Source organism: Panthera leo, chromosome F2 (assembly GCF_018350215.1).
Source record: "Panthera leo isolate Ple1 chromosome F2, P.leo_Ple1_pat1.1, whole genome shotgun sequence".
Lineage (NCBI taxonomy): Eukaryota > Metazoa > Chordata > Mammalia > Carnivora > Felidae > Panthera > Panthera leo.
In genome coordinates, this window is record NC_056695.1 from 60,573,739 (window position 1) to 60,588,894 (window position 15,156).

Sequence of the window (15,156 nt, forward strand, 5' to 3'; positions counted from 1 at the left end):
TTAATCACCATGTGTAGAATGAAAAGGTTGAAAGACTTTTACTCCCTTCAAATTAATAACTATAATGTGCATTATTAACTTAAAGCAGTATCATTAGAAAAATAGGTGCAAACTGAGAATATAATAAATAAAAGATTAAAACCTTTAAAAGCAATATAGCCCAAAAATGAGTAGCAAATAGGTAATACAGGAGAAAATTTTATAGTCAACCTACTATCCAGGCTATTTCTATTATAATGAATGCACAACTATGTGGAATAAATATATTTGCTTAACTCAGAATCTAGTCATTTCATTTTTAAAACTCTTAATCAGGTTTTAGCAAATGTAAAGTTATATGTTTGTCATTTCCTTGGTTATAGCACTATGGTTTTATAAAGCAAACAGGATTCAGGATCATAAAATACAAAAGAACCTTCCTCAGATGGGCACAATCTTACTTTTCAACATTTGTTACTAGGCAAAGAAATTACAAATCTGCTTAATTTCAAAGAAAGTTCTATTTCTCATGATAAAATATGGCTGTCAACTTGTAATTATTCAAGAATTATATGTTTTTTAGTTTTTCTTTTTACATACAATATGATGGCCTCAAGAAGAAGTATGAAATATGACAATCTTATATCAATTTATCTTTTATCTTAAATTTTTGTATCTCTGGCACATAACAGACTTCCTTCCCAGCTAGTTTAACAGATTCGTATCAAACACATAAATATGGCATAGAATCACTGCGATGGTCTCTCTCTGCTTTAAAATTCCCTCTTTTAAATTAAAATAAAATCACTAACTTGGCAAATGAGATTTAATCACAGTTAAAAGTTCTAATATCACAAACAAAATAGGAGCCAGACTAAATTTACCATTCATTTTAAAGGGACAAGGAGAAGATGGGGAGAGAGTAACAAGCAATTGACAATTGTCAACACATGACTGGATAGGATGATTTCTTTAAGTCAGTACTTCCAAAGTATCGGTCAATGTACAATTTAGCTATAATATAAGGAGAAATTAGATTCAATTGGCAACAATAGAAAAAGAGAAAAGACTTGGAATCTTGAGATCTAGGTTCTCATACCAGTGCTTCGCTTTTTCCCATGGGGAGTCCTGCCATCCAGGTAATGACTTTTTTCTGATGCTTAACTTTCCCATCTCCAGAAAGATCTAAGAGCTCATCACAGTGAAAATGTTGTGACTCCACATTGTTCACTGAATATGCTAATTATAAGTAATAATTTTTCTATAGACTAAAGCATAGCCTCCAGCATGCATTAATACTTAAAAATGAATTTCTCTGAAAAGCAGTCTGTAATCTTACTAAGTCTCTCCCCAAATAGCCTGAATACAATAGCTTTTATAATAGTATTTTCAGGATGCAGGAGGTAAAACAAAACAAAACAAAAAAAAAAACCTCTATGAACAGTAGTGAGCCTGCAAATTCCTTCTTCATCCGGAATCTTACGCACTTCAAGCCCCTTGGACAAAAATGAAAATAAGTGTTCCTTTTAGCTAGGAAGAGACTGAGGAATAGGCGGCTTGTAGCCCTATAGAGTTAACACTGCTCCAATGTATTTTATTCTGAGAACTGAGAAGTGGAGAGACAGCTTCTGTGCTGGTAGAACTTGGGGCAGGGGGAGAGTTGGTGGGTGAGGAGACCACTTCCACTTTGCCATTCTATAGCTTAGAAAATCATGACACACAAGATTTTGCAAAGCTCTAATAAAAACTTATTTTTTTACAAGTATTTATTTATTTTGAGACTGAGAAAGAGTGCACGCATTGAAGGGGCAGATAGAAAGGGAGAGAGAATCACAAGCTGACTTCGCACCATCAGCGTGGATCCCAATGAGGGGCTCAAACTCACGAACCCTGAGATCGTGACCTGGACCAAAATCAAGAGTTGTATACTTAATCAACTGAGCCACCCAGGAGCCCCTAATAAAAACGTATTTTTAAAGTCATAAGCGTTTTCACATGACCTAAATATGGCAAATAAATATTAAAATGTAAGGGGTATGAACAAGACAGGTAAGTTGATAAAATTGCTGTTCAAAATCTACAAGGCACCGGAATTTCACTATTATACAAAAAATATATTCTGGGCCTATTCTGTGTGAAATTTCTGGATAGTCTCTATTTTGGTTTGGACTTACTACCCCAACTTTAAAAATTAAAAACCACAACTTAAAGAATGTCCTCCTGGAGGTGTCACACCCAGAAAGAAAGATCTAAAAGGACTGCAAGGGATCCGTGAAAAGAGGAGCACAGGGGTGGTGCTGGGGCTTCCAAGTAAAGCTGGGTACACTGAGGCCTAGTCCTCACCAGGACTACTCACATGAGCCTGCAGTACACAAAGAGGTACATTGGATTCAATAGAAAGAATGTTTAAGTGACATTTTTTCTATTATATACAAGCTGAGGAACAAGAAAAAACTCACAGCCAGCCAAGTGAATTGCTTTCTCTGCAGACTTTTAGATCTGTGTCCTCCCTCTAATGTTGACACAGACACGTGACTCTTATCTCCCTTCACCCACGCAGTGTTTCCTTTCCTCTTCCTCCCACCCACATTTTCAAAAAGCACAAAACCAAACCCTGCAGAAGTACCCTGGTAAACTTAAGTAGGGATAAGAAATGCAAGCAGACCGTCCTTTAAATGGTCTCAAAACCATGCTCCTGGCAGCTACCACCACTCAACTGATCTGAGCTGCCACACCAGCTCACACCTTTCACCCCTCTGGACTACGAAAGACACGAGGGAAAAAATCGTGAAAAGGTGACGTGCGAGGGAATTCTACACAGGAAATAAAGAATGGTCCCGGCAGATGCTCACCTTCCAGGTGAATGCCATCATTGCTTTTGTGGCTATGCTAGTTTCTCTAGGGAGTCATAACAAGGTGGGTGCTTAAGGCACACGCAAGAGACCCAATGTAGCTACAACACAAAGGTAACAGGGAAGGGGAGGAAGCTCATGCTTTCGGGAAGTGGCTGTGATGATGCCTTGTTCCAGCCCACAGACTCTGGGTGAGTGGGAGGTAGAACTATGTTTGCCTTCTTATGCCCAGCTGGACTCACTTTACTGGGCTGGAGTTTTAACAGGAGAGCATACAAGATATGCCCAGGCAGAGATAAAGTTCACTCCTATTTAAGGAGTGCCTCACACCTCAGAACAAAGAGAATCACAACAAAAGAAACAAAAGGAAAAAAAGAGAAGGAAAAGAAAAAAAATAAGGCTCCTTGATACCACAAACTCCTTACTGCAGAGTTAATGCAGGTCAATGAAATAAGAAACAAGCATTTAAAGGCATCTTTGTAGAATTGGTCCAAAGTTAGGCACGCTCTCACTTTTGTTCTAAAATTCTCTTATTTAACAGAAAGAAGCCCAAGTAGCAATTTGATCCAATGATACTCACTTCTGAGTTAATATAACCAAATATTCCTCGGGTAGTTCCCAAAGATGAATAGAAAGAGGAAAACTGTTTTGGAGGCGGGGACTATTTTTAAATCATGGTAATATCCAACAGAAAGCTCAGAATTGTATAGTGAAAAGTTTAAGAAAGAACTTTTTAAGCATTCTTAGCTTAAAAAGCAAACACTTTACAGAATGAGGAGATACAGAGCACAGCAAATGAATTTCGAAAACAAACTGATAGCTACCATTAAGCCAACTCCCATTACTAATACAAAAGCTATACGTAAAATGCAGTTGAGGTAGTGCTACAAAATTTGGAAGGATTATCAAAATGAGCTGAAGTTTTATAGTCTCTTCAATCTTTACAAGTGTCTTAATTGGTTAAGCCTCTCCCAAGCAAAGGAGAGCCTGGTTTACAATACTGAATAACTGTTCAAAGTCTGGCACCAGGATATTCATATTCACTTTTTCCAGATATCCTCTTTGCAAAACAGTCGATTTTAAATTGCCTAGAGCTAAAACTATCTTAACTGAGGCAGGCTGCCCAATAACTATTCCTTTCAAAAATCCACCACATTTGCTAGGCTTTCTCTTGTTTTTATCTCCAAGTATGAAAACACTGAAAATAATATGTTGTTTTATATTTAAATGCTGTATCTGGAGTTATGCCGGCAAACAACAAACAAGCTTGAGATATGAGTTCTCCTGAAGATCACTGAGAAGGACAATGAATGGATTAGAAGCTTTTTAGTTCAGTAGAATAAGTAGCCAGCATTCTTTCCCCTTCAATTCCTCACCCTTGTCTTTAAAATCATCTTTTTTATTTTATTATTTGAAGTGAACCCTATTAAAAGATAACTTCTCGGTGAAAAACAAGAACAAAGAAGTACCACAGTTGGCTAGTTGGGATGACTGAAAGCAGAAAGTTAAATCTGTAGCATAGTTTAATGTCTGTCAGATTAAGGGGGAAAAAAGTGTTTTATAGATGTCTTATTAACTTTGAAAAGACAAAATAACCTAATTTAAACTTTAGAAATTAAAGACAACTTAATGGACATACTGTCTCGTTTAGTGACTTAATACTATATCGAATGAATCCAAATTATTTTAAAATATATTGTCACAGAATTATATTAAAAATATCCATATATATAGGCTGGAGGGAAAGGGCAGAGCCAAACCCCAGGAGAGAAACTAGCACTTAGTGAGCACTTATTATGTCAGACTTCCCACTAAGTGGTCCACATATGTTCTCTGACCATATTCCTCACAGGAACTCTAATGAGCTAATCACCATTACTGAAATCCTCTTAGAAAAACTATAAAGTGGCAGGACTCAATCTGACTTCAGACTCTGCGACTCCAAAGCCCAGGCAACCACCCACTTACAGAATTTCATCTCTTCTTATTCATAAAGTGTAAATTATTTCTGAGCCAATAAAGCACAACACACAAAACACAACAGAAATACTCAACTTCTAGGTTTTGAGAAAACAGTTCATACATGTCTGACCACTAAATCAACCAATAATTTAGCAATACCAGTAAGATGTTAAGTGATAAAACTACCTTCAAAGGTTTTTAAATGTCAAAGTCTGTAGTTATCACAAATACATAATCAAACTCCTAAAAACACTGCATTCTATGTCACTATTTGAAACTTATGCCAATGCTACTTTGTAACTAAGAGGTGGCTTGGATCAAAGATGACTCACACAGCACAAGTAGGGGGACACAGACCAGATGCAGCACATGCTCTTGGCAGCAAAGAAAACTACTAAGCTCAATCAAGAGATACAAATGGCTTTAAAGCAAGCAAGCAAACAAAAGCCCACAGCTCTGTACAGCAGAGCTCAATGATTTCAACAAACATGACAGGGAAGTGGAATACATCAAAACTTCCTATCTGTTTTAGCATGAGGGCTAACCTAAGTAGGACTTTTAAGAAAATAATTATAAGCCTCTTTCCCAGCAGCACCATGGGACACCAGTAAGCACTGACAAGCTATGAACTCTGAAGGTATTTACCTCAGTATTTAATAAGACCAACTACTCTGTGCTTTCCTCTGCATATCAGACTTTCTGCCAAGCTGCACATACGTTGCAGGAAGTGTTCGAAGCCAGTAGCAGATGCAGATTTAAGCAAACAGAATGTGCATTTGAAAAAAGACTTAAATAGAGTCGACTCTGGGTGGAGAGAACTATGGGGTACATGTGTCTTAAAACTTCCATATTCTCTTCACCCAAGTCTGTATCATATATTAATTCTCTTTTTTTTTTTTTTTTTTTTTTCAGTTAAAACATCTGTTATTAAGGCCACCCCTGTGAATGCTTAAGGGTTTTGGTAACAGTTCGTTTTTCACATTAAGTGCCTGATATATATTCTACTCTACTTAAAAACTAATCTGTTTTATTTTTAAAAGAAATAAGAAAAATACTGCCTTTCTTTATAATCTTACAGAAATGTTTTTTAAATAGTTCATTTGCCTTGGGTGGTTTAATTTCTTCTTTAGAGTATTTATGAATTCTGACCAAGAATTCCTTCTAAATGCCAACCTGAAGATAAGGGAAGTGGTGGGCGGGGGGTGACTCTTTTAAAACTAGTAAGAGCTTTGAAAATTAGGGGAAATCAGGTTTTTTGAGGTTTTAATATGTCTCAAAAAGTCTTTTATGAAATAAACTGGACTCTTTACAGAAAATAACGTGTACATCCTGTAACAATTTCATATAGTTACCCTCCTAACCAAATCATGAAACACAGCCAAGAGATCCTATTTCTTTGAGGTTATGAGAATTTATATATATACGTACATATATATATATATACACATATACATATACATGCATAGATACACATACATGTATGCATGGAAATATATATATATACACATACACACACACGTATGCATGGAAATATATATATGCATGCCCTTGGTCATGAAAACACATGCAGGTAAGCAGGTAATAGAGAGCACAAGTTCACTGTATGTCATCTAAGATCTATTTATACCAAGTGAATTCACCTCGACAGGACCAAAGGCTATAGACCTTCTCATCCGACACCATGAAGAATTCTCTCTTGAAGAACAGCCTATTGGCCAATGCTACCTCTTCTACAATTAAGAGCATGATATGTTAGAAGATCAAAGGAGATTTAGAAAATCATGTATTTCATTCTAGGTTACAGGCTTTTTCATAAGGACAGGGAACACCCCTGTCATATTTACAGCAATACATCAGGCACTACTTTAATGCCAGCCCAAAGTTACGTCCTCACTCAACGTATTCAGGGGGAAAAAATGGAATATTTCAAAAACATGATTGCTGTTAATGTACTAGAAAGGTCACAATTATTAGGAAATTATAGATATATATCTTACTATGGATCACAAAGGACAGGAAGTAGCCTGCTTTAAAACACAAAAAATCATCAGTAAATCGGGACTAGGCAAAGTATAAATTGGAATATAGAAAGAAGAAATTGCAGGTGAGGCAGAGACCTGAACAAAATAAAGCAAGCCATAGATATTTTTATTAAAATACACAAATTTGGCTCTGAGAATCCTGACAATCAAAGCAACAAGGCAAACATGGTTATTTATATTATCCAAAGGGAGAAAAACATCAGATCTCATAGTAGGTTAAGACTTTCTCTAGTACTTAACCCTAATATAAAGTTTTCATGTAAGGTTTCAAAGCAAAATTCCTATGTAATTTTTTGAGAAACAGGAGACATTTCCATAATAGAATAATCACACTTGATTTATCTTTCCTATAAATCTACATTTTTAAGGTAAAACAAAGAAAGAATGGCCTCATGAGTGTTTTTTATAACACACAAAATAGTCTGTACAAGTTATCAAAAAAAAGAAGGGCTGCCAAAATGAATAAAAATTTCATCCCCTATCAATTCAAACTCCAGTTGTTCAGAAATTAGAATGAGATGCATTAGCAGTAGGCAGTAAATATTCAAAATAGAGAACAAATTTGGGGAGGTACTATTTGCAGTGTACAAACAAAACTGTTCGTTCTGAAACCATTTGCTGAGAACCACCTGTGCTGGGAGCCTCAACAAGTTATAGTGACACCATCTTCTAAAAAGTGGCCTCTTCAATATGGCTGCCCAACAAGCTGGTGGTAGTTAATACATTCATCTCTCTGAGCTTTAATTTCCCCAGCTGGAAAATGGTGATTTCCACTTCCAACCATATGATGATGGCAATTTAAAAAATTTACCTTCCATCCACATGGCTCTGTGCTTACTGAGCATTTTCAGGGGAAAGGCCCATAGATACTACACACTATAAAGGTATACACTGGCTTTATCCATCCCGCCCTCAAACCCTACTACTTGTATGTTTCCTCCCTATATGGGGCACTTTGAGTCATCTTCCACACTCAACTCACAGTCATCTATCTACGTTCTGAACTGGTCTCAAATTTATTTTCCCCAAGGCATTTAGAATGCTTCTAAAAAATCTCTAAATGGCATGGGAAAATGCTCATGAGATGCTACTAAAAAAAGCAGATATATAAAACTATAAACCATATAAACGCCAATATGTAAACAACCTGGGTTGCTTCCTCTTTGTAAGGAGAAAGACTAGAAAGAAATATGCTAAAATGGTAATGGCAATAGTTCTCCAGGGAGTGATACTGTGTATGACTTGTTTTCTTACCTATGCTTGCCCTTGTTTTCCATGATTTTTGGCAAAAGAAGTGTGCAATAAATATAATCTTAAAGAAATGTGTACATACATATCAATAGAATGTTCTACTGATACTAACTTGCCGGCATTTGCCATGGTCACCAAATAACCTAGATACCAGCACTCCTGGGAGCAGGGAACAGAACACGGTACCAGGCTATCAGAATCTGAAGTAGCCAATCTGGTCTGAATACCATTTGCTATAGACTGATTATGACCCACCCCAATTCTTATGTTAAAGCCCTAACCCCAAATGTTACGGTATTTAGAGATGAGGCCTTTGGAAAGTAATTAGATTCAGTTGAGGCCATGAGAGTAGGGTCTTCACGATGAGATTAGTGCCCTTTAGACACCACATAAGAAGAGATATCGCAGAGCCTGCTTCTATGTGCTCACGCGCACTCTCACTCTTTCTCTCTCTCCATCCACAGGCAGTACTGAGTACTTTGGGCCATGTAAAGACACAGTGAAAAGTGCCAACCCTGCTGGTACCTTAATCTTGGACTTCTAGTCTCCAAAACTGGGAGAAATAAATTCCTGTTGTTAAACCACCCAGTCTACTGTGTTTTGTTACGGCAGCCCAAGCCAAGATACCATCTTTTATCACATTATTAGTTGTGTAATCTACAGCAAAATTATTTTGGCCTAGGTCTCCTCTGTTATAAAATGAGAAGAAAAACACTACCTACTTCAGAAAGTAGTTAAAAGAGGATTAAATGAACTCATTTACAGCAAGAGCTCTGTGTACTAAATAATCTCAAGAAAAACTCAATAGGTCTTTACCATCACCTGTTCTTCAGAAATGCAATTTAGAATCCAGAAGTCATGTATGGCATTTATCTCGATCAATGTCCAAGTTTTTGGAAAACTGCATTTGATTAACTTGGTCACCAAGTGTTGTATAAACTCTCCGTGCCCATCTCCATATGGGAGTAGGGGGGAATCAGAACAGAGAAGGGGATTAGAGGTTGTATGACTACAAAAAAGAAAGTCTATGAATCTGTAACATCCATTTCATGAAACCGAATTCTTATGTCCAAATATGAATATGATCAAAAACCAATCTAGCATGAAAAAGGATGACAAAATAAAAAAAAAATACTTCTTACATACTATAACTATAAGCTAATTATATTCAGTACAATAAAGAACAGATTCAATAAAGAAAGAGACAAGCTACAGAAATTAGATTTCAAGAAAAGGTAATCTTGGGTGTCCTATTATTACTATGCATGTAACACTATAATTGCATTGTACTACAGAAGTTTCTTTCTCCTGATTCCATTTATAACTCTTCCAAAGAAAGGAAATCAGCTCCCTGTCCCCTCCCAACGGGTGACTTTAAAAACAACACTGAGGATGAGGGTCGGGATGGGGAGGAGTGAGCAGTAATGCCAGCTTATATGGAGACTAGATAAAGGTTACTGGGAAAACTGCCACCCCAAAGGAAAATAGCTGAATTCAATCAGATACAGCGAACAGCTTTACAACATGCCCCTACTGGATCCACTCTAGCAGCCTCATCTGTCCAAAGACAGTTTCCTTTACCTTCAAACATCAGGACAATTTAGATGAGAAAATAGTATTAAAGGTGCTGTAAGAAGAAAGTCAAAGAGACACGATCTTTTAAGAATAACTATAAACTAAAGACGGGACAGCTGGCAAGAATGGCAAATGACCAGACTTAAAGGAAAGGTTAGGAAGGGAAAATAATTTCCTGTATATTACTTAGAGAAACAGAAGTACTTATAACCATACTGTCCATTCACCCCCTTTTTTGTCCCCCGCCTCTTACCCTACTTGCTCTGCTTTGTCCAAACTTATTTTTATAGGATAAGGAATACAGAGTTCTATGCTGAGAAAATCATCAAGCAGAAATCCTTATAGCAGCCACAATAAATCTGGGGTTTAGAAAACCTGTGGCTTGTTTTTAACAAGGCCATGTTACCTTTCCCCTTAAAATCTCCTTATCCCAAAACCACATACATCTGCACTTTTGGGCAGAGACGGTCTAAAGCCTTCACCAAATTCTCAAAGGGGATCAAGAGCGAAAAGAGAGTAACAAGTACTGAGACGCAGTAGAGAACAAGCCAATGTGGTCCCATTTAGGGATTCATTCCTCTGTATGTATATGGGGAGAGGGGAGAGGGGAGAGGGGAGGGGGGAGAGGGGAGGGGGAGAGGAGGAGAGACAAGGTGTGAAGCAATAATCAATTCACTTCAGGGATAGCCAAAGAGTAGCAGGACAGCGCTGAGATCACTAAAGGTAACAACACTATCAGGAAGAGTAAGAATGACAGGCCCAAGGACCAGCGAGGAAAGCCCAGCTTTCACTAAGATACACAACAGAATGTCACTCTTACCCTATCCTACCAAGACCAGGAAGTCCGTCATGAGGAAAGCTGGATGGAGGCTTCACCTAAACTACTCTGTGTCCAAGACTAGTAATCCCCAAAGCGGGTAGGAGAAAACATATGCCCTTATCCACAAGGTGATAATGAATGGGGATTGTAAGCTAAGACTGTTGTAAAGGCAAGGAGGGAGTTGTGATTCTAATAGAGAGAGATCCCTTCTCTATTTGAGAAGAATACACATTTTGGGGAAAGGCTGGTCTTTACCAAAACTATAAAAATACACTTAGCACAAGTCGTATTCTGCTATGTTACAAATGCACCTTGGAGGTACACAGCTCTAAAGACACAGAGTAACACCATCCTCAAGCAACTCAGTAACCCTGTTATCTTTTACAGTTTTTACAGAGATCTCTAGAAGCCATTACTGAGACATGTCTAATCAGCTGTCACTATGTAATCTGAAGCTCCTAAAGATGTGTTCCTATGGACAGCCTCTTGGATTAGAAAGAAAGATGAAATACCATGTGTAGGGGGGAGTAAAAAGTCATTGAAAGGCAAGAAAATTACTACAGAAAGATACTAGAAGGCTACAAAGCAGACCAAATAATTCTCTTCTGCCATTGGCAGGAAGGATCCTGCCAGATGTCTGAAATAGAATTAACCTCTGTGGGCTACACTGATAGAAATAAACTGCCTAACTATATATAAATAAATATCTAGGGAAGCATAAATAACTATCTAGGGAAGGGCTATCTTTGTTTCACTTTCCCTGAACTTATTTCAGATTATTTCTCCCACCCCATAAAAAAAAAAAAAAAAAAAAAAAAAAAAAGGTTGTCCCTCACAGCAATGTCCATAGATACTGAGCCAGCAGCTTATGCCAAGGCTTTTGAAATTGTGCCAAAAGCAAACCAAACAGTATCTGCTTTAAAAGCTGAGTTTAATCAGAGTATTTGCAATGTTTGAAAGCATTTTCAAACCAGGTAGCATCACCTTAACAACAACAACAACAAACTCTCCTTTTCCCCAAAGGATGTATGTATTTCCCCCCACCTCACAGAGAAGATTACAATACTCCGTTAGATAAAGGCATTACAAATGGCTTACAGATGCTTCCTCCTCATATTTTGGGGGAGAAAAATCTTAAACCGTGAATTCATGCATTCATTCTTTCACATAGTCACACAAATTTATTCCAATCTATAATATGCCAGACTTTTAGGTGCTGTCCAGCACTGGGAGAGGAAGACAGAAAGAGGTTCTTGCAGCTGACATTCTAGTGGAGAAGAGCGGGTAAGACACACAGGATGACAGTCGGCGTTCCTGAGCATACACAAATGCTGAAATGATCCCTAAAGGAAGAATCTGGGCAATCCTATACAGTTCTCTGCATTTTTTAAATGAACAAACTATCTCTGTTAATAACAACCAGGAAATCAAGTTTGGGAGTCAAAGACCTGGCTTCCTACCTTGCCAAAGAATGCAGTGCAAAAGAATAGTCACTGGCTGAGAAAACAGGAGACCTGAATTGCTATTTTGGCTCTGCCATTAAATATAATAATATAAAGCAGAGGAAAGCATCCAAACAACCAAACTGCCCTTAAAAATAGAGTTTTAAAATCATCTAGACTTTATCTCAAATGAAAAAATGATTTGGTTTAATGCTTATAACATGGTAATTATAATAAAGAGTTTTAGTGAGGACCAGATAAAAATCTTCCACGAATAAAATTTTACATGTTTCTTTGCTAAGTTTTGAAATTGGAATCATTAATCTCTATTGTGCTTGTAGGTACGAATATTCTACAGAGATAAATGAAAAACGTCAGTTTCACTAAAAATTATGGACTAGAAACCTAACAACAAGTGTGGTCAGAGAGTAAGGGCAGGAACAAGGATCACAGCTCAAGAAGGGACAAGAGTTCTAGACTAATGAGTCTATGTGGGTTCCCCACACAGAAAAAAGGCCTCAGACTAACCCCGAAGAAGGAGGAGGTTTGAAAAGTCATGAGATTTTCTCCCCCAAACCTTATTTTACTTCAGACAATGAAGTGTGTCTCTCAAATTTGTATCATCTGCAGATCATTTAACAGACATCTGGCACTCACGGACACCACCCATTTCAAGTTTTAAAAAAGCTGTTATCCTACTTTTAATTATACAAATAAAAGTTTAATAAAATTAAAATTAAAACCATAATAAAACTGCTACGTATCTATGACACAGATGATGTACATGATCTCCAGGGCTTTAACACACAATGTACAGATGGAGGGTGACGTGGGTCATAGGCTGTGTTCTAAGGGGCTGCTTTTCTTGTTCTAGTTCTACTAAATTAGAAGCTCCCTATGCAGACCCTATGCAGGGTCATAAGGTAAAGCAACAAGCATTTTGTTACTGTCAGATGATCCTGCATCTAGGCCTGCATTTATTCATACATATATAAACCTCTGTCCGAGGAACACATTACACCTAAAAATTACTACTTCAACTAGGGAAATTCTGGGAACTAGATTCTAACCCTTGATGTTACTAAAAGCTCTGCAGCTATTTATAACCTACTGCCATATTTAGACTCAGTTTTTAAAATATGCACAGCAATCTCATCAACTTCTTCCTCAAACAAATTACAATTATCAAGGCTTAGTAAAGTGGGAACACTTTACTCATCCCACTATCACAATCTCAATGTTAAAAATTGTGATTTTACTCACAACTACCACTGTAAAGCTACTTGGAATACTATATGTTTAGCTAAAACATGCCACTTTAGCAAATTATTTGAAGGAATGGCAATAGCTTTCATTGGCATTGACTGTGTCATAAAGAAGGCATAAAAATGTAATCTCTTCTCTAATGTCAAAGATTCATGCAGACATCTTTCTCCTCATAGGCAGTACTAGAAAAGCATGGTGAGATTTTTTCATTCAGCATATTCTGAAGGCAAACACTCAGATTGAAATTTTAATTTTATTATTTTCACTATTTTCCTCTGTACCAAATTAAAATTAGAAAGGAAGTAACATTATTTCATGAAGTCTAAAATTCTGAGTATAAAAAAAGAAGGAAAGAGGGCTGGCAATTTTAATAATAAGACACCATGGAGTCAAAAACTGCAACCCACTTTCATAGATGTTCAGGTACCAAAAAAGGAGGGCATGGAAGAAAAACTCTAAAACCAATGAAGCATCTTCCTGTAAATAAAGAAGTGTGTGGGTGGGCACTGTGGTAGCAACACCCTTTTCCTGCTGAAAACACAACTATACTCTACTAGTACTGATCCTAACACACTTTTTCCTGTCTATATTACAGTTCACAAAATAACTGTTAAATAAAAACTCTCTCCTGTTCAACCATGGGTTTTCCATAATGAAGAAGAAAATTACCTACCACTTCCCTTTTATATAAGAACAGTATACAGGCTAAGAAGGAATGCTTCTTTGCACATCAATTGCAATCAATTGTGAAGCTGAATATATAGTAGCATGCACATTTAACAGTAAATGCCTAATCAATATTAGGCAGTATTATTTAACAGTCATTTTGTAAAAGAAACAACATAGGTACCCTGCATTCTCCCCAAACACAGTGTTTACCATTACCTTTGCAGCTGTTTTACAAGGTTCCCCTAATAGTGTGACATCTGCTTGGTTGTGCTTTAAAAAGAGTAAGAAAGTGGGGCGCCTGGGTGGCTTAGCCAGTTAAACATCTGACTCTAGATTTCAGCTCAGGTCATGATCTCATGGTTTGTGAGTTTGAGCTCCATGTCGCTGACCTCATGAGCCCACTTTGGAGTCTCTGTCTCCCTCTCTCTGTGTCCCTCCTCCACTTGCTCTCTCTCAAAAAAAGTAAAAAAATAAACATTAAAAAACAAAAAGCAGTACTATCAATGATGCTCTGGCAGTTGGGAATTGCCCATTTTTAGTTACAAAATACATTATTTTTGGAAATAATTCTTTGGAAGGTATTATTTCAAATCTGTCCTGGAAAAACTATCGATTTACCAAAAAAAAAAAAAAAAAAAAGTCACCATATATTTTTATACACACTAATGTTTTGATGACATGATGCCACCACTTGAAAAAGTTTTATGAATGACCAAAAACTTCGAGGAAAAGGGGAAAATGACACAAGAAGTCAGTAAGGGGCACCTGGGTGGCTCACGTGGTTGAGCATCGGACTCTTGATTTCAGACTCTTGATTTCAGCTCAGGTCATGATTCCAGGGTTGTGGGATCAAGCCCCATCTTGGCCTCTGCACTGAGTGGGGAGCCTGCTTAGGATTCTCTCTATCCCTCCCTCTGCCCTCTCTCCCACTTGCACGCTCCCTTTCTCTAATTAAAAAAAAAAGAAGTCAATAAAACCTACTTTCAGGCAGTCACAGTAATAATAGTTGTCTCATGGTAATTCCTAATTACTTACTGAGCACCTGTTAAATTTCAATGATTAAATCAGATACTCCCCATATTTCATATTAAGGTAGGTATTAGTGTTTCCATTTGTCCCATGAGTAACTTGTTCATAAAAAAGGTAACCACCAGGACTCAAAGGTGCCTTTCCCAGGTAACAAACTCACATTCTTTTCAATTTGCCATAAAAATATTTACGCCCTGTAACTGATTCCTCTGCTAGAAATCAGTGGTAAGATAATTCAAATTTTGAAAAACAAAAAAAGTTACGCTATT

General features: G+C 37.2%; 1 protein-coding gene across 2 annotated transcripts in view; it reads right to left on the reverse strand.

Moving 5' to 3' along the window:
• EIF3H (eukaryotic translation initiation factor 3 subunit H) overlaps nucleotides 1–15,156 on the reverse strand; it is a 98,377-nt gene that overhangs the window by 15,266 nt on the left and 67,955 nt on the right. The gene's annotated exons all lie outside the window — the stretch shown is intronic.